Source organism: Prionailurus viverrinus, chromosome B2 (assembly GCF_022837055.1).
Source record: "Prionailurus viverrinus isolate Anna chromosome B2, UM_Priviv_1.0, whole genome shotgun sequence".
Taxonomy (NCBI): Eukaryota; Metazoa; Chordata; class Mammalia; order Carnivora; family Felidae; genus Prionailurus; species Prionailurus viverrinus.
In genome coordinates this window covers 1,406,614-1,431,726 of record NC_062565.1, presented here as the reverse complement: position 1 = coordinate 1,431,726, position 25,113 = coordinate 1,406,614, and the positions used below count along the sequence as shown (strand labels likewise).

Genomic DNA, 25,113 nt, shown 5'->3' with positions numbered 1-25,113 from the left:
CGGCTTCCTGGAGGAGAGGGTGCATCTTTGGTTCTGAACAACTGGGGGGTGGGGGACAGAGAGGAGAGAAAAAGAGGAAAAGGTCCCGGAGACTGTAACGTGTCTCTAAGGGCACTTTTTCCCAGTGAGGAGAATTCAAAGGATGTTATTTGAGAACCAGGACACGAAACGATAGGAAGTGCCCCAATGTGCAAACCAATATTAGATACGCACAGTGAGGGAGCAGTGCGTGAGCCTGGATAGCTCAGCTGGCAGAGCATCAGACTTTTAATCTGAGGGTCCAGGGTTCAAGTCCCTGTTCAGGCGTAATCACTCTTGTTTTGTGCTGAGCACCCAAAGGGTGTAATAGAGAAGGGTTCCGCTTGCACATTGACTGGAACTTTGTCTACTCTTTGATTTGTAGGCGCCACCTCTATGGAGATTGCTGGCCTGGAGATTCACACTTTTATGGGGTTTTTGGAGAAGAGTCATCAGGTGACTGGAAAGAAGAGCAACCAACACTTCTGAACTCTAAAAACAAGAAAAAAATTGAAACAAAAATAATTTGAATGACAGTGGCAATTTCATCAGAAACCATAGAGGCCAGAAAGAGTGGCATATTTTTTTTTTTAATTTTAGAGACAGAGTATGCAACGGAGTGTGCAAGCAGGGGAGGGTCAGAGAGAGAGGAGAGAGAGAGTCTCCAGCAGGCTCCCCGCTCAGTGCAGATCTTGATGTGGGGCTTGATCCCACAACCCTGGGATCATGACCTGAGCTGAAAAAAAGAGTTGGACACACTCAACCGACAGGCCACAGGCATCCCAAGATGGCACTTTTTCTTTTTCTTTTTCAACGTTTATTTATTTTTGGGACAGAGAGAGACAGAGCATGAACGGGGGAGGGGCAGAGAGAGAGGGAGACACAGAATCGGAAACAGGCTCCAGGATCTGAGCCGTCAGCACAGAGCCCGACGTGGGGCTCGAACTCATGGACCGCGAGATCGTGACCTGGCTGAAGTCGGACGCTTAACCGACTGCGCCACCCAGGTGCCCCCCAAGATGGCACTTTTTCAAGCGCTGAAAGAAAAGGAGTGTCAAACCAAAATACTATATCCAGAGAAAATATCCATCAGGAATGAAGGGGAAACAAGATACTCCAGATCAAGGAAAACTAAGATGATTGCTCGCAGCAGAACTACCCTAAAACAGTGGCTCCGGTAAGTTCTCCAAACAGACAGAAAATGATAAAGAAAGCAATGTTGGGCATCAGGAAGGAAGAAAATACATTGTAAGCAAGAAACAAGGCAAATATAATAAATTTTCATCATCAGCTTTCTAAGTTAGTGTTTGACAGTTTGAAGGAACAGGTGTAACATTGCCTGACATGGTTCTAATGTACGTAAAAGAAATTGCTAAGACAAGGACATTGCAAATGAGGAAGGGTAGAGTGACAAGAAGGGAGGGGACGGTTACTACGGTTCAGGCAAAACGGTGACACGAGGTGTCTGTGGGAAGGCAAATCCACATGATGTACGTCCTGGAGCAGCTGCTGAGAATCTATGCGAAGGCAGACAGTCCAAAATGCTATACAAAAAGGAATATGGAATCTGAAAGATGTACAAGTAGTCCATAAAAAAGCACCAAAAAAAGGAACAAAAAGCGAAAATCACAGAACCAAGCAGAAGCAAAAAAATAAAATGCCAGACTTAAGCCCTAATGTATCAGTAATTGCATTAGATATAAACTGTCTAGGTACACCAATCAAAATACAGACATTAAGAGGGTGGATTAGAAGACATGACCCTGCTGTCTGCAGGAAGCTCACGACAAATATAAATACAGAGGCAGGCTGAAATTACGAGGGGAAAACAGATATGTCACGAGGGACAGCCGGAGTAACTATGTCATCAGTAAAGTAAGCCTCAGGACAAAGATCATTAACAGAGACAAAAAAGGACATGATATAACGGTAAAAATTGTACATTTCCAAGATGGCAGAGTCATCCCTGATACGCACGCACCAAACCACAGAGCTGTGAAATATGCGAAGAAAAAACTAAGAACTGCTAGAATTGAAAAGAAACATAGAGGGGCGCCTGCGTGGCTCAGTCTGTTGAGCTTCCTACTTCCACTCAGGTCATGATCTAATGGACTGTGAGTTCGAGCCCCGCATCGGGATCTGTGCTGACAGCTCAGAGCCTGGAGCCTGCTTCAGATTCTGTGTCTCCCTCTCTCTCTGACCCTCCCCTGTTCATGCCCTGTCTCTCTCTGTATCAAAAATAAATAAACATTAAAAAAATTTTTTAAAGAAAAGAAAAATAGACAAATCCACAATTATAGTTGAAAACTTCAAAACCTCTCTCAGAATAATTGATACAACTGAACAGGAAATGATCAAGCATAAAGAAGAACGCAAAAATACTATTGGCCAACAGAATCCAGTTTTCTTTTTTCTCATTTTTTTAAATGCTTATTTATTTTTAAGAGACAGAGCGTGAGTGGGGGAGGAGCAGAGAGAGAGGGAGACACAGAATCCAAAGCAGGCTCCGGTTCCGAGCTGTCAGCACAGAGACCAATGCAGGGCTTGAACCCAGGAACTGTGAGATCAGGACCTGAGCCGAAGTCAGACACACAACCAACTGAGCCACCCAGGCACTCCCAAAACCCAGTTTTCTTATCCAGTTTTATTGAGATGTACGTGACATAGAGCACTGTATACGTTTAACACATACAGCGTAAAAACTTGAGTTACATGTATTGTGAAACGATTATCGCAATGACTTTAGTTAACATTCATCATGTCATAGATACAAAAAAAAAAAAAAGAAAATATGTGTTTCTCTTTGTGATAAGAACTCTTAGGATTTACACTCTTAATGACTTTTTTAAATATGAAATTTATTGTCAAATTGATTTCCAAACAACACCCAGTGCTCATCCCAACAGGTGCCCTCCTCAATACCCATCACCTCTTAATGACTTTCGAAAATACCATACAGCAGAGTTGACTATAAATGACTTATTATATCCCAGTACTTATTTATTAGTAACTGGAAGTTTTTACCTTTTTTTAAAAAAAGGGTTTTTAAAAAATATTTATTGGTTTTTGAGAGAGATAGAGAGCCTGTGAGGTGGAGGGGTCAAGAGGGAGTGAGACAGAATCTGAAGCAGGCTCCAGGCTCCGAGCTGTCAGCACAGAGCCCAACATGGGGCTCGGGCCCAGGAACTGTGACATCATGTCCTGAGCCTAAGTTGGCTGCTCAACTGACTGAGCCACCTAGGCACTGAAGAAGATTTTACCTCTTGACCACATTCATCAAATTCCCCCATTCTCCACCCCCCACTCCCTGCCTCGGGTGCCATAAGTCTGATCTCTTTCTGTTAGTGTCTTGGGTGCTTTACTTTTTATTCCACATATAAGTAACACCATACAGTATTTGTCTTTCTCTGACTTATTTCATTTAACACAATGCCTGCAAGGTCCATCCATGTTATCACAAATGGCAGGATTTCCTTTTTTATGGCCGAATAATATTCCTGTGTGTGTACCACAGCTATATATATATATATATATATATATATATATATATATATATATATATATATATAATTTGAGGAGGGAGGAGCAGGAGACAGAGAGAATCTTAAGCAGGCTCCATGCTCAGTGCAGAGCCTGACACCGGGCTCCGCCCCATGACCCCGGGATCATGACCTGAGCTGAAATCAAGAGTTGGAGGCTCAGCTTACTGAGCATATTTGTAAAAATACTATTGAGTCTATTTTGAAAATGACAGAAACTGATTCATCTGGCAGAAATTCCCTTATCTGACTTACAGAGCTGGTAGAACAGGATGATAAGAAAGAAGGGATGGACTTCACTGAGGAAGAATCTAGAAAAGTATCAAACACAAAGATCTTCGAGTTCTGATGTGTGAGTGTGTGTGCATGTGTGTAAAATGCTGGTGGTGGCAGGACAAGAAATGTACTGAGCTCTCTGGTCACATAAAAGCACAGTTAGGAAAGTCTCCAGAATTACTGAGTGATGTTTCTTTGCATTACACCAGGAAGAATCTGGATATTGGTTGGATTCACGATATTTATATTAAGGACGTGGGCTTTGTTTTTCCCGTTTGCCCCATGAACACCATAGGAACTGTTTATTGAATATCTATTACAGTAGCTGGACTGTGTACGCACAGTGCTATTGGAATGCCCGTGTTTGTAGAGGTATTGGACAGTTTCTCAATGGAGAATCTTTTAAAGATCTAAACATTGTGTTCAAGGCAAAGAGCACACTCATGCCCTGTTATATGTAATTCAGGAAGCCTACAGGTAACAAGACTGTATTGCACATATGAAACTTACTAACAGTAGATCCTAAAAATCCTCACCACAAGAAAAAAACTGTAACTATGTGTGGCGAGGGATATAATAACTAGACTTCCTGCGATGATCATTTTGCAGTGCATACCAATATCAGATCATTATGTTGTGCACCTGAAACTAATACAGTTTTATAGCTCAATTATATATCAATTTAAAAAGAAATAAATGTGAAAGAATAGATTTAAACAATAGGTCTAAAGTGTCACCATTGTGCCACCATCATGGTAATGATTGATTACCATAGAAAATTTATCCATCTATTTTTTTTAACATTTATTTATTTTTGAGACAGAGAGAGACAGAGCATGAACAGGAGAGGGGCAGCGAGAGAGGGAGACACAGAATCCGAGGCAGGCTCCAGGCTCTGAGCTGTCAGCACAGAGCCCGACGTGGGGCTCAAACTCACGGACCGTGAGATCATGACCTGAGCCAAAGTTGGACGCTTAACCGGCTGAGCCACCCAGGAGCCCCTGTCCATCTATTTTGAAACTGTGGGTAAAAGGGGGCACCTGGGTGGCTCAGTGGGTTCAGTGTCTGACTTCAGCTCAGGTCATGATCTCACAGCTCTTGGTTCAAGCCCTGTGTTGGGCTCTGTGCTGACAGCTCAGAGCCTGGAGCTGCTTCGGATTCTGTGTCTCCCTCTCTCTCTGCCTCTCTCCCGCTCACACTCTGTCTCTCTCTTTCTTTCTCTCTCTCTCAAAAATAAGTAAATATTTTTTTAAAGTGATGGATAAAATTTTGGTGAGGAATGAAGTACTTGTTTGACCTCAAATATTTCTGTCCATTTTACAAACTAACTGAATGAAGGGAAACATTACATTCAGTTAACCCCACTAATAAATGAAAAACCCTTATGTGATACACTGAGAAAGAACGTCGTTCGTATTTTTGCCAAAGTGTGTAACCCGAACCCAATCATGAAGAAACACCAGATAAGCCCAAACTGAAGGGTCGACTCGACGACTCGCTTGAGTTCCTCACAACCGCCAGCGTCAGGAAAGGAAGGAAGGGTTGAGGAGCCATCCCAGATTGGAGGGCGCAGAGAACAAGAAAGCCACCTGCCGCGCATGATCCTGAACCGGGCGGGGAAAGTCGCTCGGAAGGACCTTTTTTTAATGATCGGTGGAATTCAAGTACAGCTGGGTGTTACGTCGTAGTACGCTATTAATGCTAACATTTCAGAATTTTAACTGTTAGAAATAAGACCTGACAATATGCAAGTTATTCTGAAATCAGAAAAAAATAGTAATTTGTGTGTTTCCATTTGGGGGGAAGAGAAAAAACAAATGTGCAAAACGATTGAAGTGGAGAAATCCGGGTTCGGTGGTGGTCGCTCCTGGCCCAGGAAGCCGCGTCTGTGTCTGCAAAGCCCCGACCCACCGACCACGGAGGTCGCGACCCGCGGGAGCGCTCCGCACGAGGGGCCCCGCGGGAAGTGGGAAGAAGGGAGTCACCGCTCCCGGCGCTGCCCGCGGACCGCAGGGGGGTCACCGGCCGTCCGGCCGCCGTCGCGGGTCGGGTCCCGGGTTCGCGCCGTCGCGGGTCCCGCCCGGGTTCGGGTTCGTGTAGGGGGCGCGACTCCGAGACGCGCGGAGGGCGAGACGGAGGGAGGGCGCCGGAGGGAGGGCGTCGGAGGGGGGGCGGGGGGCGACCCGGGCGGCCGCACCTGCTTCGGGAACCCGAGCCAAGGGCGCGCGCCCTTCCCGCCTCGCCCACAATGCGGTGCGACAGTCACTGGGTTTGTGGGGATCCCGGGTCCTGTGGGGTCGGGGGGTCGGGGACCCACACTGTTTAAAAGCCGCAGCTGATTCTGAGAACCAGAGGGTTTGTCAGGCCGAGGCCTGGAGACGCCGCCGCGGACTGAGGCCGGGCTGGGGGGGCGGGGAATGGGAGCTCGGCGCGGGAAGTAGGCGAGGGGGCCCCGGGGGCCCCGGGGGCCCCGGGAGCGGGCGGGGCGGGGGTGAGGTCCCCGGGAGCGGGCGGGGCGGGGGTGACAAAGGCGAGCGGAGGGTCGCGTGAGGGGGCGCGAGAGGCCGGGGGGGGGGGGGTTGCGGGGGGAGAAGATCGGTTCCCGGTCCCGAAGGAACCTGAGCGCGCGTTTTCCCCGGACGGTCGCGGCGTCGCACCGGAGAGGAGGCGCGCGGCGGAGTCGGCGGGGTCAGTCGCCCGGTGCGGTCGGCGGGTCCGCGCAGTCGGCGCGGTGGGTGCGCCCGGCGGGGTCCGCGGGGTCGGTGGGGTCGGCGCGGTCGGTGCGCCCGGCGGGGTCAGCGGGGTCGGCGCGGTCGGTGCGCCCGGCCGGGCTGGCGGGTCGGCCGGGTCTGATGCCTGCGCGGTGACGGCCCGAGAGGAGCTGCAGGTGGGAGCGGGGTCTGCCGGCGTCCGCACGTCGGGCAGCGGGAGGAAAGAGTGTTTCCTGGACGTTGAGTGTTGAGGTAGAAGCCGTGGCACGGTCCCTAAGGCAGTAACTGGTGCCAGGATGGCGGGCACCTTGTGTGAACAGGTGCAGGGTGTCGGCTGGGTCCAAGGGCCGACGGCTCGGGACTGTACGTGAGCGGTGACATCTGTCATGTAAGCAAGCCTCCGGAATCCAGGTGTCTGTCTCAGAATCTCACCCCCGCTTCTGCAGGGGCCCCGGCGTTGCCCGTGTCCGATTCTTGGGGGCACAGGGAGAGGGACCTGTCACGGCCCCCTCGTAATAGAAGCCCTTGTAAGAGTTAAGGGGGACAAGCAGAGACTTAGGCTTAGTGGACAAGGTACCGACGTGAGGGCAGCAGGGGGAGGAGGAGGCGCGGGATTTCTTCCATGGAGGGAGGAGTGGCCTGCGAGCCAACAAGTCTCACCCGCTGCAGAAGCAGCCATACCGGAAGGAGATATTTTAATCACTATTCACTCATAGTATAGTTTTTAGCAATTTGATCCCAGACGAGAGAACTGGCCAAATTAGTTGGGACGCAGAGGACATTTCGGTGTTTGCCATAGGGCTAGAAGTCCTCCAAGTTTGGCTTTCTGAGACTCCCAAATAGTTTGATGGAACCCCTGGCATTTTGGTAGATCAGGTCTCCCCGCGCCCACTGGAGCTCATCCACAGAAAACTCAGGGGCTGTGGGATGGGACCCACAAAGTCACCTAAATTATTGTCCGGGGGATTGGACCTGGAATCTGGAAGTCTGCTCAACAGCACCCTAATTCCACGTGCCCTCTCCAGGTCCTTTCTCACTAACACCCCACACTCCATGTGCTTAAATGCTAGAGAAAGCACTCAGATTAAAGAGAATGCATGGAATGACCACATTACCCCCCTCGAAAACAGCATCCTGGAACAAGTAATTGGCCCCAGGGAGCACCACCAATCAGCAGCCAGGCAGACTCCAGGCAGTCCCCCTCGGGAGTGCCCGCTGTAGATTTTGTCACTGGAGAAGGGAATCTGGAAATAAGGACATCCCAGCCTGGCAGAAAGTTAGACTTACAGACTGGAAACAAATTTAATTCCCTCCCAAAGACAAATGATCCAGCAGGAAATAAATCCACAGAAAGCAGCAGTTTTGAAACCATCCTGCATCGGAATTCTTGAAAAGGTGCCGTTAGGGACTGAATTGTGTGTCTCCCCTCCCCATCTCCAAATCCATATGATGTCCTAACTGCACAGTGCATCTGTATCTGAAGATGAGTCTTTAGGGAGGTAATAAAGGTTCAGTGAGATAAGGGTGCCTCTCATAGGAAGAGGAAGAGACATAAGGCGTGTGCAGACAAAGGAAAAGCCACACGATGGGACAGCAAATGGAGAGGGCCGCTGTCTGCTGCCTCCTGAAAAGGGCTCACCAGAGACCAGCCCTGCGGCACCTTGATCTTGGCCCCCAGAACTGTGAGAAAAGAAATTTCTGTTGCTCAAGTCTGTGGTATTCTGTTACGGTGACCCTAGCGACTAATGCAGGTGCCACCAGTGGGTCAGGAACTCCTAGGTGTTCCCTGGCCACACAGAGCAGAGGCGAAAGTTCAGAGGAAGTGGCCGCCCTTCACCCGCAGAAGCGGCCGACACCCCTGTGTTCTTGTCACCTTTGCATCTCTTTCCCATTGTGACAGAAAAGCCTTTCCTACTTCCTCACGTGAGGACCTTCTTTTGATGTTAACGGAGGCCTCCAGGCAATGTTTTGTTTCGAGATTTAAAACAACGGTGAAAATGGGGTGAGTGAAGAAATGTAGGGAAGCAGATATTATGGAATATCGATTGAGAATGCGTTGATCCACGTTTATTTCTTTCATGTTTGGAAGGCCCCTATTGAGGTCCCTGGCCATCTCCACCCACCCCCCCCAGTCGTCCAGCATCCTTCGGCTTGCTCACCCCGGAGGGCTTGGGGTCCGCAAGTGCTGCGGGTCTATAGAGCAGCCAGAGGAGTAATGCTGCTCTCATTCTGCGTTTGGTCCAGAAAACAGAAAGAACCAAAGAAAATGTAGGTAGGGCGATGCTGTTTCTTCTCCGTTGTTGTATTTCCCTCTCTTTAATAATAGTACATGGTGGGAACCACGGTGAACCGCTACCTCGTGTGCACGCTTTTGTTCGGGTTCAAGGGATGTTGTTAGGGTCCCGTCCCCCTGGGTGGTGTGGGGGCTCACAGCAAGAGATGAGGGAGAATTCAAGACAACCCATTAGGTTTTTCCCTCCATATGTGCAGGAACGGAACAAAAAGTTAGGAGTGCTAGATCAGTATTTCTTGAAGAATTTAAAAAAAAAAAAAGGCTGCAGCTTGGAGGTGCCGGGGATCGAACCCGGGGCCTCATACATGCAAAGCATGCGCTCTACCACTGAGCTACACCCCCCTCCAGGAAGTCTCGTTGCTAACGGTTATCTGGAGATAAGTTTTGTTTTCTGAGGCCCTTGATTCCTGCCTGTTGTGGTGGTTCAGTGTTAACGGGGCTCCCGCGGCTGCTTTGAGCAGGAGACCTTCAGGAACCAAAGAGGGGCACTGATTCTTCGGAGTGTAGAACTTGAGATGGAAAGGAAGACACTGGAAACGTGTCCGGTGATAGCCAAGAAGTGTCTCCTGTGGCTTCAACACGTGTTTACAGTTTCCTTCTCCCATTCCTGCCAAGGAAGTAATCAAGCCCCAGTTTTCAGCTCTTTCGCTTTCCTTCAGATATGTCTTACCCTGAGACACAAGGCTTTGGAAAGTCAGCATTTTCCGGCCTAAAATGGTTCATAATATTTCTTGTTTGCTCCATTGGAATATTAAGTATCAGATTTAATAGGGAAAAGGCATCACAACCCTAAAAGGAAACCCTAGAGTGATGCATTCAGCATTTCACTTAAAGGGTCGTTTCTCTTCAAACTTAGGAGGCCCTGCCAATTGTCCAAAATCTCTTTTTCAAAAGGCAGTCATTAGGCATGAAGGAAACAGCTTTGGGGATGGAGAGAAATGTTGGATTGTGAGAGTGAGACCAAAGGTAAAGAGACACAAGATTTAAGGGTCAAGGGAAAAATCATCTATTTATTTATAGGAAACATCATGCCATTATCAAACAGAAGAAGTGCAGAAAACAGGTTATAAAAATTCTTTTGGAGATGGAGGGAGGGGGGAGGATGGGAACATGAGGAACATGAGCTAGCTTTGCACACATTAAATTCGAGATACATGCAGCGCACTTGTGAGGATGCTACACGGCCAACTCAGGATCACCGGGGCTTCAAGCCTTGGGTTTGTGAGTCACTGGGAGACCCAAGAATGAGAAGCCAGATAAAGACCAAAGAGTGTGCTCATTAGCATTCACTCCTGGACATTTCTTGAACCCTGGGACTTATCCTGGTTAAGACTGTGTTCTTTGAACTACATGAGAAGATGCTGAGAAAACCCATTTCCTGGTACCGGATTTCTAGTGGTTAAGTGTTTCGCATTCTGGTTTCCTCATATATGAGCTTTTGCCAATATTCCTAAAATGACAGTGAGTCCTTTCTGAAATTGGAGGAATAAGATTTTTCTGGCAGACTAGTTCTCCCACTTGGCTCATGGAACTTTTATTTCCTTTATTTTCTTTTATTTCCAGTATGGTTGATAATGCAGTGTTAAATCAGTTTCGGGGGTACAATATAGGGATATGGCAATTCTATGCATTACTCACTGCTCATCAGGACAGCGGTGCTCTTAATCCCCTTCATCTATTCTACCCGGCCCCCCACCCACCTCCCCTCTGGTGACCATCAAGTTCTTCTCTGTAGTTAAGAGTCTGTTTCTTGGTTTGTCTTTCCCCCCCCCCCCCACTTTGTTCATTTGTTTTGTTTTCTTATATTCCACACTTGCGTGAAATCATATGGTATTTGTCTCTCTCCAACTGACTTTGCCGTGCAATTCCTGGGTCGTAGGGTAGTTTTATTTTTGATTTTTTGAGGAGTCTCCATACTGTTTTCCGGAGTGGCCGCACCAGTTTGCTTTCCCACCAGCAGTGCGAGAGGGTTCCTCTTTCTCCACATCCTCGCCGCATCTGTTGTTGCCTGAGTTGTTAATGTTAGCCATTCTCATAGGGGTAAGGGGGTATCTCATTGTGGTTTTGATTTGTATTTCCCTGATGACGAGTGATGTTGAGCATTTTTTCATGTGTCGGTTGGCCATCTGGATGTCTTCCTTGGAGAAGTGTCTCTTCATGTCTTCTGCCCATTTTTTAATTGGATTATTTGGTTTTTCGGTGTTGCGTTGTATAAGTTCTTTATGCACACATATATCCACATAATAATGGATACTCTCGTTTTCTGGTTGCAGAATTGTCCTTGCACGTACACGAGCACACACCACACACATTCTACTACAACATTGCAGTGGTTCTTTCTCTGCAGATTCCCCCCTGCAATTGTTGTGTGGATTAAAAACATCACACACACACCCATCAAGACAGAAATGAGTTGTAAGGGTAATGGCATGTAACATATTGGAATTTCTTAGGTTGTAAAACTTTAAATGAAATATTCGCTATGTCGGTTAACGTTTCATCCAAGACCTCAGTGAATAGGAACCAAGAGAGTGTGACAAAAACGCGCCCCCGCCCTCCCCCACGTGCCGGGGCAAAAGCCAAGCTGCCGAAACCCGGGGTCGAACCAGGGACCTTTAGATCTTCAGTCTAACGCTCTCCCAGCTGAGCTATTTCGGCTGCTGGAAGGCTCCTTCTTTGGTCATTCTCCAATTGGTAAAGTCTGCATCGCGGGGCCAGAGTACCCCCCACACCCAACGTGTCCGCTCCCACTTTGCTCGCAGGCATCCGCTTCCCCGAGAGTTGGGGGCGGGGGGGGGGGGGGGGAAGGGCTCCCAGAAACCCTGCGCGAGGAGAAGGCCTTCGGAGGTAGCGGGTGAGCTGGAGGAGGAGGGGCGGGTAGAAACGGGTCAGCAGGTGCTCCCTGCGTGGTCGCCTGGGGTTCCCCACGACGCGAACGCCGCTCGGGGATGCAGGGAATTCAACACGGAATTACCGAGTCTTCTCCGGTCCTTTCTCTGTCTTGCTCCTCAGGGGCCGAGCAGCAGGAACAGGGCTAGTGGGCACGTGGGGGTGGTGACTGGCTTCTTGCTCGGGGTTCAGGAAATCCGGACGAGCCGGTGTTTCCTCCCTGGCTTCCCGGAGCGGACACTGCGGGCGGCCGAGGGGAGACCCCAGGCGGGGACTCAGGTAGAGACGTTGGGCGGGGACCCAAGGGGAGACCTTGGGCAGACACCTTGGGCGGAGACCCAGGGAGAGACCCTGGGCGGAGACCCCGGGCGGAAACCCGGGGCAGAGACCCAGGGAGAGACCCCGGGCGCGTACCCAGGGCGCAGGCTGAGGCTGATGAGGCCCTCCCTTTCCCCACAGCCTGCAAGACGAGTTGTTCGAAGGAGACCGAGTACTGGATTGCGGGAGACAGACAGGTAGAGGTGAGAGCGTGGGTACGAACCCGCTCACTAGGAAAGGGCGGAGCCCCCCTGAGCCACACCTCTCACCGCAGAAATGCCCTCACCCTCCGGAAACATGAGCCACATTTCTGAGGAGTCTTCAAGGACAGAAAATCCACCGTGTCACACGCCGCCGTGCCCTAAACCTCTGGACCCCGTGCTGGAAGTGTAAGAGGAAGACAGGCCAGATAACGGCGCTTCTGCTCGAGGACCACTCTCCCCATCAGTCCCTCCCAAGGCCCCCGCCCCGCCAAAGGCCCAGGGCATTTTTCCTGCACGGAAAAACCACAGAGATCTCCGGATGGAACTCTCTCCTGTGTCCTCAACCTCTCTCCCCTTCGTTTCTTCTTTCCCCTTCTTCGAAAGTTTGTCACGCCCTCTCCGCGTTAGGAAGAGATGAGCCACAGTCTCAGAAGGCATTTCAGTACTTACGAATTACAAATACTCTTACCTGGCATGTGTGAAGCACTTCTACAAAACGCTAAGAAAAAGACTAAAATCTCGAAAAGAAAGAGCAAATTCAGACGCACTTCACAAAAGAGGATCCCCATATAGCCAGTAGGCGATTTAAAAGGTGCTCAACGTCTTTTGCTAGCAGGGAGATTCAAATTTAAAAACAGTGAAATACTCCTCCTCACCAGCATCAGGTTCTGCTGAGGGTGCGAAGCAGCTACAAGTCTCAGGCATCTCTGACCAGGCTTTCCAGCCACCCGCACACCTGCGCTGGGATTTTATTTCTTATCTCTACACCCAAAGTGGGGCCCAAGGTCACAACCCTGAGATCAAGAGTCGTGTGCTTCACCAACTGAGCCAGCCAGGCGCCCCCAGAAATATTGGCTGGAACTAAATATGCATATGACCTGTGGCCCCGAGACCACACCTGTGCGTGTGCCCAAGAGAAATGCATGAGTATTTCCCTTGTGGAGGGGTGCAGAACTGCCACCCCGAAATCTGTCACATTGGCATCTTGATTACTTTGAACTAAAGGGACTTGAGAAACAGCTGGTGTGAGGACACTCTGATTCTCCTTGGTCCCTGAAAGCAGATGAGTGTCCCCTGTACCAAGAGGGCACAAAGCATCTCAGCACCAGAGACAGGGGATTTAGGGCAGAGAAAGTCAGATAAATGAACCTCGTTACTTCTCCACTGTTTACTACCCCAAGCCCAAACCCCTTTGTCTTGTCACTCCTTCGAGTTTCATGTTTCTATGGGGCTCTCATATATAAAGAATTAAATTTGTTTTTCCCCTGTAATTTGTCTTACATTAATTTATGTTGTTAAGTGCCGTTGCGTTTGCTCGTGAACGCCAAAACTACATTTTTCTGTCATTTTCTGTCAGTGCACGACTCACATGTCCCACACCTGTTTTAAATCACAGAACATTAGCATAAACCCAGTTATTTGAGAAACTGAGAGAAAAACTTGAATTAAGAGTACAAATGTAGAATTTAGAAGCATTCCTAATTAGCTTAGAAGTCTTACGTTAATTACTGGACCAGCAAAGAATCCAGAAGGGGAAAAGGGACAATTTTTCACCTACACTAGAATGACAGGAACATGGACAGGAGTGCTTGTGGCCACGTTAGACGTTCAGCCAACACCCGGCGCCCTCCAAATGTGCTCCAGCAGTGAAGGGAATCAACACCTTGTGGTGTTATCTCGTGATGTACAGTTTCCATCCGAAGGAACGCCTAGGGGGCAACGAAAACTTCCACAACCATCACTACGGATGAATCTAATTGTTTTAAAACTGGAGTGAAATACTCAAATGAGCACATATCATATGATTCTGTTTCTATTTCAGAACAGGAGAAAAACACATCTCTGGTGGTGGAGGTCAGAAAACAGAGCGGATCATGGTAAGAGGGGGAAGCTCCGGGAGCCTAAGAGTCTTGGGTCTTTGCCGGGGTGCTGGTTACTGTGGTGCTGGTTACCGCGGTGCTGGTTACCGGGGGGTGCTGGTTACCGGGGGTGCTGGTTACCGGGACGTCTGCATAGTCGCAGCCCATCAAGCTCGTTCATTAAGGTTTATGCATCTTACTTTATAATTAAGCCTCGATTTATGTAACAAGAGAAGAAGAAAGAAGGAAAGATGTCCTTGCGAACCTCCTTGCCTCCATTACCTCCTGTCTCCCCAGTGCTTTTCAACCTGCGGGCTCCGGGCTGCTGCCCTCTGTGAGCACTAGAAGCTCCCGCAACAACTCACAGAGCCAGGACCCGCACTCCTGTCAACAGTCTCCGCGGTTTTCAGAATTTCGGGAACAGTTTTCTCTGGAACCAGGAAATACAGTGAAGGAGTGAATTTCAATAAAACCCTACATGTCTGCATGGGTCCTCAAACCCCAGTCTCCACGTCCAGGCTTTTTTTTTTTTTTTTTTTTTTTTTTGTCTTTAGCCAAGAGTTGGTAGGAGTGTAAAATTTGGATGTAAGGTTTGGGATGATAATCTCCCAAACTATTTTGGTTCTTTTACCGATTGCTTCTCCCCAGCACAGAAAACATGACCTACTCAGGGTTTACCCGCAGCCCCGCACGTCGCCCCAACCAGGCCCGGGCTCGGTCTGAACTGGGAGCACAGGGAAGGAAGAAAAGTACAAAGTGATGTGGATGGGAGTCAGCACAGAGACTGAAGAGGGCGGGTAGGGACGCGGGGATGCGCTGGACTGCAGGGAAGGCTTGGAGTGCACACCGCGGGGGCGGAGGGTTGAGGCAGGGAGGGGCCGGGCGCTGGGCAGGGCCGAAGGGGAGGAGCGCAGGGAAAAGCATCCTGGAAAGGAACAGCATCTGCGGGCAGGTGCAGCGGCTAGTGGACTCCCGCATCTCTCCGCAGCTTCCTGCCGGTGTGAGGCCGCAGAGGCGCGCCTTCTCTCTCAAGGGACGCGGGCTTGTCCCAGAGGGGATGTGGCCCATTTTGCCTCGGACCTTGGTGGCTTCAGAGCCTCACCTCTCCTTGGGCCTCTGGCCGGACAGGTTGCGCGCTCTGAGGCCGCGCGAGGCTGACGTGTGCTCGCAGTTCGGGAGCTGCGGGGAGTCCGGGAGTACGTGGACGCTGTGGGGGCAGGTCCTGCCCGCGCCCCTGGGATCGGCACAGCCAAGACGCTGCAAACGTGGTGCTTTGTAAGGTTTTGCCTGACATGCAAAAGGTAAGAATGTTCTCGTTTGCTGGCCCGCTTATTTCCAACTCTCAGAAGAACCCGACTTTCTCCTGAAGTCCCGGGGCCCCAACAGGGCTGATGCTCGCGGCCGCCACCCCGTCCTCGGGCCAGCACGCGGGCAGTGCGGGTGAGTCAGCTGAAGGTTGGTGACCACCCCGTGTAGACAGGTAGGAAAAGGTGAGGGAATTTTCTGGAAGATCCCTGGTCTCTTGGCTTCTCTAGAGGGAGAAGGAGGCTGCCTTTCTGCTCTCTGGATGCTTGGAACCTCGACTGCTTTTTCCTTCGGTGACTGATTTTCTTTCTTTCTTTCTTTTTTAAATTTTTTTAACATTTATTTATTTTTGAGAGAGGGAGAGACAGAGCATGAACAGGGAAGGGTCAGAGAGAGAGGGAGACACAATCTGAAACAGGCTCCAGCCTCCGAGCTGCCAGCACAGAGCCCGACGCGGGGCTCGAACTCACGGACCGCGAGATCATGACCTGAGCCGAAGTTGGACGCTTAACCGAATGAGCCACCCAGGCGCCCCAGGTGACTGATTTTCTAAGACGGGATGGCGTGTCCTCCTGTGGGCTTCTGTTGAGGCGCCTTGACATCAGAATCCGGAACTCTGGAAAGTTCCAGAGACAGAGGGTGGCCCTGGAGACTCAGGAGATTGAGGCCGAAAAAGATGTATGGTGTTGCGGTGGGGAGAAGAGCTCCTAACTTCTGGGGGAACAAAGAACTGAGCGTCCCCTGACTGGTCCTGGCCCCAGGACCTCGGTGTCTGCCTTTTCAGACGGAAACGCCCCGGGGCGCCCCGATTTCAGCACAGGGGACCACTGTCGTGTCCACACTTATCATCCTTTGCAGTTTAACGGCTTTTCTGTCACTAAGCCCCAGACTGTGAGAGTCTCTGACAGAAGCGGTGGCCACCTGCACATCAGCCATCAACCGCTGGCCGTGAACCTAGGAAGGTTTGCGTGCAAGTTTCCAAGCCGTGTAGACTTGGCTTGAATAAGTCATCCGGGTTGGGGAGGAGGTAGGACTGTAAACCCACAGGACAGCGTGAGTGCTTAACTCTGATCCAGACCCACATGGCTCTTCCCTTGGGCCTCACAGACCCCATGCCGAGTGCTTCCAGGTCCCACAACCAGACGCTGTGCAGTTGGAAGGACTGCTGTTGTTAGACGAGGTTATTTAGGCCCTAAGAAGCCTGGAGGCCAGCCTGGAGGAGGACATGGCTAGCCGTGGGGAGGGTCAGAGGCCTGTCCGGCCTCACTCCAGAGAAGCCCCATCACAGGTGGCAGAGCCAGGACAGAAAGGCCCTGGTCAAATAAGGAAAGGAGCCCCCAGACCCTACTTCTAAGAATCCCCGCCCCAACTAGTGGGTTCTCCACCCCCTTGTTAACAACTGTCAGTAACAGAAACCCCGACCCCTTGGGCTCACACGCTCTCACATCTCAAGACTGTACTCACCTCAATAAACGTTCCTGCTCGTGCCCCTCATCTACTGTGGTGTCTCCCCTTGAATGCGACATCTTTTCCATGGCTGGGTCAGGGCTCAGGGCCTGGGGTCTCCCAGGCTCACCTGACAACACTACCCTCTGGCTCCTGTAGCGCATTGATGGGGCCCAGGTGCTGGTGATCGCTGAGAGTGCTTGCAGATTGGGTAATAACAGAATCAACAACAAATAACCTCAGTGAATGAGCTCGGCCACCTCCCTGCTTCCCAAAGGGGCTAAAAATGAGCGGCGGCCGCAAGTCGAGTTTCACGGAGATATTTGGAGCACCGGAAGAGGTTAGAAGTACGGGTGGAACAAAACTGGAGGTGCTGGGGATTGAACCCAGGACCTCGTGCATGCTAAGCACGCGCTCTACCACTGAGCTACACCCCCTCGCTCCTGCTTAGGCCCTGAAGCCCTTTCATGACCCTACTGTAACTGCAGTTGCCTGAGTCTCAGGGTTAATCATCTAAGCCTTTGTGTTTAGTTCCGTCCTTTCTATACTCCATACACTACGTCCCCTCTGAGGGTCGGCTGCCCCGGAAAAAAGGCGTTTCAGTTCCTTGTTCACGGTCAGCTCATGAGCAGCCCTTCCCAGAGTCCACTCCCCCTGGGATCCCACTGCCCGCAGGCTCTTCCAGTCCACCACCTGGGTGCATCCTGGGACACGACGTTCTCTTGCGGGGTTTCCCAGTATTACTTTCGGTGGCCTTTGACTCTTGGATACATCAATGCCTTATACAGTAAAAAATAAAATAAAATAAAATAAAAAAATAAACTCTCTCAAGTGTGTGTTCAAAGACTCTAAAGCTGAATACAAACAGAAACAAATTGAACATAGCATAACCACATAGAGGAAGAACAGATCCAAGTAAATGTTTTACACAGTATTTTGTTTTAATTGTAAAGACAGAAAAAGCGAATCTTAACTGTTCTGTAGCAGGGTTATCATTATTATTTTTTGTAGTGTGTAAGAGTATAGCAATTGTGATATTTTTGTGTGAATTTTATTTATTTTTATTTGTGTGTGTGAATTTGTGTGATTGGAAAAGTGAATACATATTTGGTGTTGGAAATCAAGGCTCTCTCGTTAGAGAAGGAAGAAAGGAAGGCATAGTCCTGTTGACTCTGGACAGGAATTAGAGCCATCAGTATGAAACTGTATATAAATCTGTCATTTCCCCCCAGATCTGTCTGCTAACAGGGCCTAGAAGACATGATACTTCTGTAACAAAAAGCAATGCTAGCCCACTATCTTGCTTTTTAAATACCATTCCCCACTCAAAGGAACCAGATACTTTTAGAAATCACTGACTCTAGGACTGGACCAGGGAAAGTACAAGATGAACCTGAGATATCTTTCTGTGCTATAATGTAGGTGCTTAAAAATGAAGGGGGCAGTTCAAAAGGATCCAGAGGCCAACTTGAAGGGCCTCTCACTGGTCAAATCAGAGACACTTCCAGCATGAATAATGACAAGTGATTATAATTCTTGGATACTTAAATCAATATGGAAGAAGGGAAAGTTTTCCTTACAGTGGGGTGTGAGCTAATAATAGAAGTAATAACAAAGTTAGAAAATCACCACTTTGTCACCATCAGAACAATAATAGAGTCAGGCAAAATTCATAAGTCAGTTAAAAGCATAGGTAAAATTTTGATGATGATCAGAATATTTATATAGTCTCAGAGTATTTCCTTACAGGTTTATTAATTATAAGGGAGGGAAATGATCATTTTAAGGGGAAGAAACCTGGTAAACACAACCTTAACAAAGTGATCAAAGCAAACATGACTAATGAGCCTGGTGTGATGCAGGGAGACATCATTCCTGTGACATTCCCCCCAAATATTCACAACCCAAATCTAGTCTAATCACAACATTAACTGGGGAACATGTTGATCTCATGAAAAACAAGAAGTGTGAGAAACCATTCCAGATTTTAAAAAGACTAAAGGGTAAATTCATACATGATGCTGTAATGGACCCAATTTGGGGACAGAAATTTCTATAAAGGAATTTATTAGCAAAATTAAAGCTAGTAAGACTGCATATTAGACAATACTATTTAACCAGTGTTAAATTTCCTAACTTCAAAATTTGTGCTGTGGTAAGGAAATGTCCTTGCTCTGAAGAAATACATGCTGAAGTGTACAATAAAAGGATTATGACGGAGGTTTACGATAAAAGGATTGTGGATAAAAAGACACAGTATCCAAAAATGGTTTTGAAATAGTTTAGAAAAGAATAATCTTTCTCCCTTTGTCTCTCAATAGGATGGATAGATGATAGATAGATAGATAGATAGATAGATAGATAGGGATTTATTGGTTGTTGAGGGACAGGCAACACGGTGCTCTGAAATAATCCCAACATTTGGACAGTACGTGCTTCTCAGGTGGTTCCCATCGTATTGAAAAGACTGCTAAGCAGAGACAAAGTTGTGGATTTGCCAACTTAGAATGTTAGAATTTAGCAGGTGTTTTGCTCTGTTTCGCTTTCACACGCCTTGCTTGTGACTTACTCATCTAAGGACATCTGAAAGGGATGAATTTCTTTCTCCAGAGCTGGGAAGCGAGCAGGGCCTGCCTGGCTGGGAAGAGAGAGTGAGGCTGTGAGACCCAACACTCCTCCCTCTATTATTCAGCGGCAGTGATGGGAGCGGGTAGTTTGGGGTTGAAACCATAACAGCCCTTTGGTGGGGCCATCAGTGGACTAGAAACTTTGAGCAGTGCCTGGGAAACGCAGAGTAGAAGTTTGGACAAGAAGCAGTAGAAGAAATGGCTGCTCTTTCGCAGCAGCGAGAATGCCTTAGACACCTGCCAACTATGTGTTCTTGTTTTGGCTAATGATTTTGACACAAACAAAAAGTTTTTTTCTGCCACCTCTTCATAGTAGCATGGTGGGTGTTAACTGACATTTCTTGGTATACTTTTATGTAGAGATTTTACTTTATTATTTTTTATTTTATTTATTTTGAGAGAAACAGAGCGAGTGGGGGAGGGGCAGAGAGAGGGAGAAAACCCCAAGCAGGCTCCGTGCTGTCTGATGCGGGGCCTGAACCCATGAACCGTGAGATCATGACCTGAGCCCAAGTCAAAAGTCGAGCATTTAACCAACTAGGCCACCCAGCTGTCCGTAAGCAGGGATTTTAAAAGAAGGGACTGAGTGGAGGGAAGGAAATCGGACGGTTTGAGCCAGCAGTCGGGCCCATGCAGGCTACTGAGTCATTTAAAGCAGATTTTTTTTTTTTTTAATGTTTGGCAGGACTCTGGCCTCTTTGTGCTGTCCTGTGGCGGCAGCGGCCACCCACTTAGCACCTGCGTCAAACTTCGGGTGATGGAGACAGAACAGAAGTGGAGGAGAGAAGACTTGTGGTTGCTCCTAAAAACTTCACACAAACAAAGGAACTACTTTGCCTCAGGCCTCTGGTTTTCTTCTCCTTTTTCCGTTTGCCCTGCTCTCAACAGTGGTGGGAATAGGGGCGAACTGACAACGTTGTTACTATGGGGGCAGGCTTCTTGTGTCGAGCGGAGGGGTCGTAGGCGGAACACCGGGTCCCAGCGAGCCCAGGCGTCGTCCCCGCGGAGGGAAGCAAAGTCTTTGCCGGTGTGAGGACAGAAGGGACTTGAAACGCGGAACTTGCCCTGGATTGTGCGGTAGGCCCAGCCGATCACAGGGGTCCTTACAGGAGGGAGGCGGAGGGGGGAGGCCAGCGGGACCTGGGGGCAGGGGTGGGGAGATGCGGCCGCAGGGTGAGCCGCGGGGCCGCTGCCACAGCCGGATGCGCCCCCCCCACCCCTGCCCCGGGCCGCACACCTGTGCGTTCAGCCTGTGCGTGCGCAGTGACGCGTTACACCTGCCTGAGGGAACCGACTGCGCGCCTCTTCTGCCCGCAGCCTCTGGTGGCTTTGAGGCTCGTGGGGTCTAAACAGAGTAAAAATCAACGTCTTGGGTCACGTGTTGGTTTTCTGGTGAGCATTCTGCCAGGGAGTAAAGAAGCAGAAGGTAGGCTAGTGCAACCTGCACCTCCTAAGGATGGGGGGGGGGGCGGCTGGAGGTGCTGGGGGTCGAACCCGGGGCCTCGTGCATGCGAAACACGCGCTCTCCCACTGAGCTACACCCCCCGGCCGCCGCAGGCCCCCCGCACCTGTCTGCATGGGGTGGAGGAGCCGCAGGTGTGGGGGGACGGGGGCGGGGGGGCTGGGGGCGGAGGGACTAGCCTTTTAGCAAACAGAGCTCGAAAGGGGGCACAGAATATTGGAAGCGCTTGTCAGAAAACTGGCCGGCTCTTCCCTGGCTTGAACACGTCTTGCTGTTTGCTGTCCGCTCCACGGGGAAGGGCAGGGCAGGGCATGATTTTCTTGGGGAAACCCGGGTGGGAATCCATACCACAGGCCTCTCGGAGTTTCAGAGTCGGATTTATCACAGCCTGAGGGCAACTGAGCAGGCCGGAGGGGGCGTCCAGGGTAATAACGCTTCGGTGGCCGCACAGGGATAGGGACCTACTGGGTTTACAGAGCGAGACCCAGATGGAGGCGCGCGAAGGGACCCGTCTTTCAACCCAGAGATTTGTGGTCCTTGATCTTCCGGAGAATGGGGGGTGCGGCGTGGAGAGGAAGGGGTGGGTGTGGTTCGGGGCACGTGGAAGGTAAGGGATCCGTCTCTAAGGTCGGCCTGGGGGTGCAGCGCGGCGAACCCCGCCCAGTGCCCAGACCTGACTGGGGGGGGTGGGGGTGGGCGTGAGCGGAACAAGTATAATGGCAGAACGAGAGCTGAGTGTCCTGGGAGATGTGGACTCAGGACCTCGTTTACTGATGGTTCTGGGGGCGGGATTCTGAGGGGGAGACTTCTTCCCAGACTGACCCTGAACCCTACAATTCACACTGGTTAGCCCTGCGGCCTTGAAACTTCCATGGGAGACCCAGAAAGACTCATTTCCTGGCACCAGGCTCCTAGTTGGTATTCTCTCTTCTTCGTTTTAGATCTTTTTAAGTGAGTGTGTCACTGAGCCTCTTGAAATTGAAAGGACATTATTGGTTTGGCAGAATTTCTCTCTTGGCTGGCTCATGGGGCTGCTAGAATAGACAGAAGGAAACACAAGTGGCAGGTTGCACTGGACTCGAGGGCTTGAGAAGTGCCCCCCACCGAACTCTGCAAGCTCTGGTACGTGGTTGTATGTGTGTGTGTGTGTGTGTGTGTGTGTGTGTGTGTGTGTGTGTGTGTAAGAGGATGGCTGGAATATTATCTAGGCTGTTCGATGCTGTGGAAACACAATTGTGAAAACTCCCAGGATCATCCAGTAATTATCCCTTAAATCGCTCCTGGAGACATCTACATATCAGCAGGAGTACTACAAGTGATTCACAAAGAGGTTGGGGTTCTTTTTTCTGTTTGCCCCAAGGTACCCTGAACAGCAGAATTGTTAATCAATGTTCTTTGACAACATTCAGACTCTCCATCCACCGCATGATTGAAAATATCTATTCCCGGGGAGGTAGTAGGATGAGTTTCAAACATGATTCTTCTAGTGAAATAACCATTTATCTCATAAAGTAGAACTCAGACCCTGAAGACACATGAAGCCTATTTCCAGTGCATCTAGGACAGGTGGAAACATTGTAACTGGTTGGGTGCCATTTTTAAAAAGGTGGCAGGCCAGCAGGAGTGGGATTTTTATGTGGGGAGCTTTTGTGCTCCAGAATTCCAATCCACACTTAGGATCCGTGTGTGTTTACAATGTCTCACCTTGGTAACATGGACAAGGAAGATTAGTTATACTGCTCTAATAAGTCTCCTACCTTGACTGAATGCGAAGAAACTTTCTACACTAGGCCGTAAATGATTAACTCATCCTTTTTCTCCAATTAAATGTGCCTGTGAAAAAAAATAAAGCACTGCCTTTTCAGTTAGAGTGTCTACATGGCCTAAGGGATCATGTCTGCTCCCACATTCCTGTGCAGCCCATGGTCCTACCCAACTGCTGCCTCCTGCACATTCACAGATGGTCCCACACATGGCCACGTCGCCTTTCCTCTAAGAGTTTCTGAATCTGTAATTTCTCCCTGAGAAAGCTAAACAAAAGATAAGTTTGTTGAGATAGAACACCCAAATAAAACAAGGTTGAAGTTCCAAAATTCATCTACAGTGTACTTTAAAATGAGTCAGTCTTATTCTGAGTCAAAGTTAGACACAACTTGCTCTCAAAGAAGTACCTCAGACAGCTCAGGCAGCACGTTATTTGTTTTTATTGTTTTATTTTTATAATGTTTTATTATTTTATTTATTTTTATAATTTAAAATTTTTCCATCCAATATTTTCTAAAGCGTTCTCATACTAAGCTCTTGACCTTTTCACTATATTCTCTTCTCCTTTAAATCACAGAGGTGGGTTTCCATGGAGAAGTCTATGGTTGCATTATTTTCCCTTTTCCTTTTTTTCCCCCTTCCCCCCGCCCCCACATTTGGGCTGAGCCCTAATATAATACAGAAAGGCAGTCGTGATAATTCAAGATATTCTTTCTCATGTTTTGTCTTGTTTCTTTTTGTGACTCCATGAATTCCCATAGTCTCCTGACATGGTGGGTACAAGTGGCAGAAAGACACTGTAAAATTGTACCTTGAAAACAAGAGGAGGGAAAACATGACAGCAGAACAGAAAGAGAACGATCGTTCGCTTCAAGAAAGTCTGGCTCCTGAGCACTACTTCGGAATCTTTTATGGAGACGTAAATCCCAAAGCCAAGACATCTTAACTTGAGAAAGAATTGTCCATGGAACTTATTTCTCCTTTGAAAATTCCCTAATCGCAAAAATTAAAGTAATGAAACAGAAAAAGAAAAAATTTCCTCGTCACTTCACAGGGAAACTTTTGACATTATGTTTGTTCGGGGAACCAGGATTCCCAATACCTGAGCAGTCCGTCAGCCCGCACTTCCATTGTGGTAGCTAAGGGTTAGGATCTTCAAAATCTATCACAGGGCTTAGTACACGAAAGGGGACTTTGGTATTAGCCAAATTATTGATTTTGGTATTAATACCAAAGCACTTAAAGATTTGATGAGGACGAGGCAGCGCTGAGTATGGAAATGATTACAAGATACTGTGCTATTTTAAATGTTGCTGAGCACAAAGACAGACACAAAGTTCCCAGTACATATTGGAAGTTAGCACAGTGTTGATTGCAAAACTTGCGAATGTTTATTAAAAGGAAAAAGAAACTTCACCTCGAATTCAGTTATGTATGTTGATTCAGAAAATATTAATATTATATTACCATGGGAGAGAACAAGGTCCATTATCAGGCCGCACAAATGGTTCGACAATAGAAGTACATTTTTGCAATTGTATCTCCTACATTGGAATGGGAAATTGGGAAAAGATTAGAATACAGGCATGCACTTAAAATGTATACCCTTCTGAGCCACGTCCCAGCACCCAACCCGGCGCTTCCCAAAGCTTCCCAAATCACCCAACCCGGCGATTCCCAAAGGAATCGGGTTGGGGATCCAGGTCGTGGTTGAGCGGGTCTGCGCGGGGGCGGACGTTCTGCGTTTCTCATCAGCTCGCAGGGGCCACCACGGTGGGTGCGAGGACCGCACTGATGGGGGCGCACCTGCCTCGGGCCGGGTCGCTAGGGGTGCAGACGGAACTCGGCTGGCACCCGTGTTGGGGCGCGGGGACCCTGCGCGGACGCCTGCGGGCGGCGCTGCACCCGCGCCGAGGGCTGTGGGCGCGGCCACTGCGGCCGGAAGCAGGGGAGCTAGGAAGGCCGTGTGAGAGCCCGCGCCCTTCCCCCAGTCGGCTTCTCCGTCCTCGCCTCTCCTTTCCCGCGCGGTTAATACAGCTGCAAAATGGAGGCGGGACCCCCGCGCCCACCGTATCGGTGAGGAGGGACCCGGAGCAAAAGTGGAGGTGCCGGGGATTGAACCCGGGGCCTCGTGCATGCTAAGCACGCGCTCTACCACTGAGCTACACCCCCGCAGGAAAGGCGCTCTCCCGAGAGGCTATTCAAGGGCAGCGCAGGCGCCGGCGACGGGCTCCCGGAAGCTGCCTGGGCCGGGTCCGCGGCGCCTGATGCGGCGGCTCGGCAACCTCGCAGCCGGGTCGGAGGCTCGCTCCGCGGAGAGACGAGCGAAGCGCGCTGCGGGCCAGAGCCCGTGGGAGCCCCAGATCCGCCCCGCGAGGCCGCCGCGAACGCGTTCTCTCGGGC

At 49.6% G+C, this 25,113-nt stretch overlaps 6 non-coding genes across 6 annotated transcripts; 1 reads left to right on the top strand and 5 right to left on the bottom strand.

Annotated features, from left to right (window-relative positions):
- The first annotated feature begins 233 nt into the window (after positions 1-233).
- TRNAK-UUU (transfer RNA lysine (anticodon UUU)) lies at positions 234-306 on the top strand. The gene has a single exon. It is a non-coding gene; the product is annotated as a tRNA-Lys (tRNA).
- An 8,801-nt stretch (positions 307-9,107) lies between these two features.
- TRNAA-UGC (transfer RNA alanine (anticodon UGC)) lies at positions 9,108-9,179 on the bottom strand. Its single transcript has one exon. It is a non-coding gene; the product is annotated as a tRNA-Ala (tRNA).
- Positions 9,180-11,422: 2,243 nt separating this feature from the next.
- Positions 11,423-11,495, bottom strand: TRNAF-GAA (transfer RNA phenylalanine (anticodon GAA)). Its single transcript has one exon. It is a non-coding gene; the product is annotated as a tRNA-Phe (tRNA).
- Positions 11,496-17,222: 5,727 nt separating this feature from the next.
- Positions 17,223-17,294, bottom strand: TRNAA-AGC (transfer RNA alanine (anticodon AGC)). Its single transcript has one exon. It is a non-coding gene; the product is annotated as a tRNA-Ala (tRNA).
- Positions 17,295-20,957: 3,663 nt separating this feature from the next.
- TRNAA-CGC (transfer RNA alanine (anticodon CGC)) lies at positions 20,958-21,029 on the bottom strand. The gene has a single exon. It is a non-coding gene; the product is annotated as a tRNA-Ala (tRNA).
- Positions 21,030-24,810: 3,781 nt separating this feature from the next.
- On the bottom strand, positions 24,811-24,882 carry TRNAA-AGC (transfer RNA alanine (anticodon AGC)). The gene has a single exon. It is a non-coding gene; the product is annotated as a tRNA-Ala (tRNA).
- Positions 24,883-25,113: the final 231 nt, after the last annotated feature.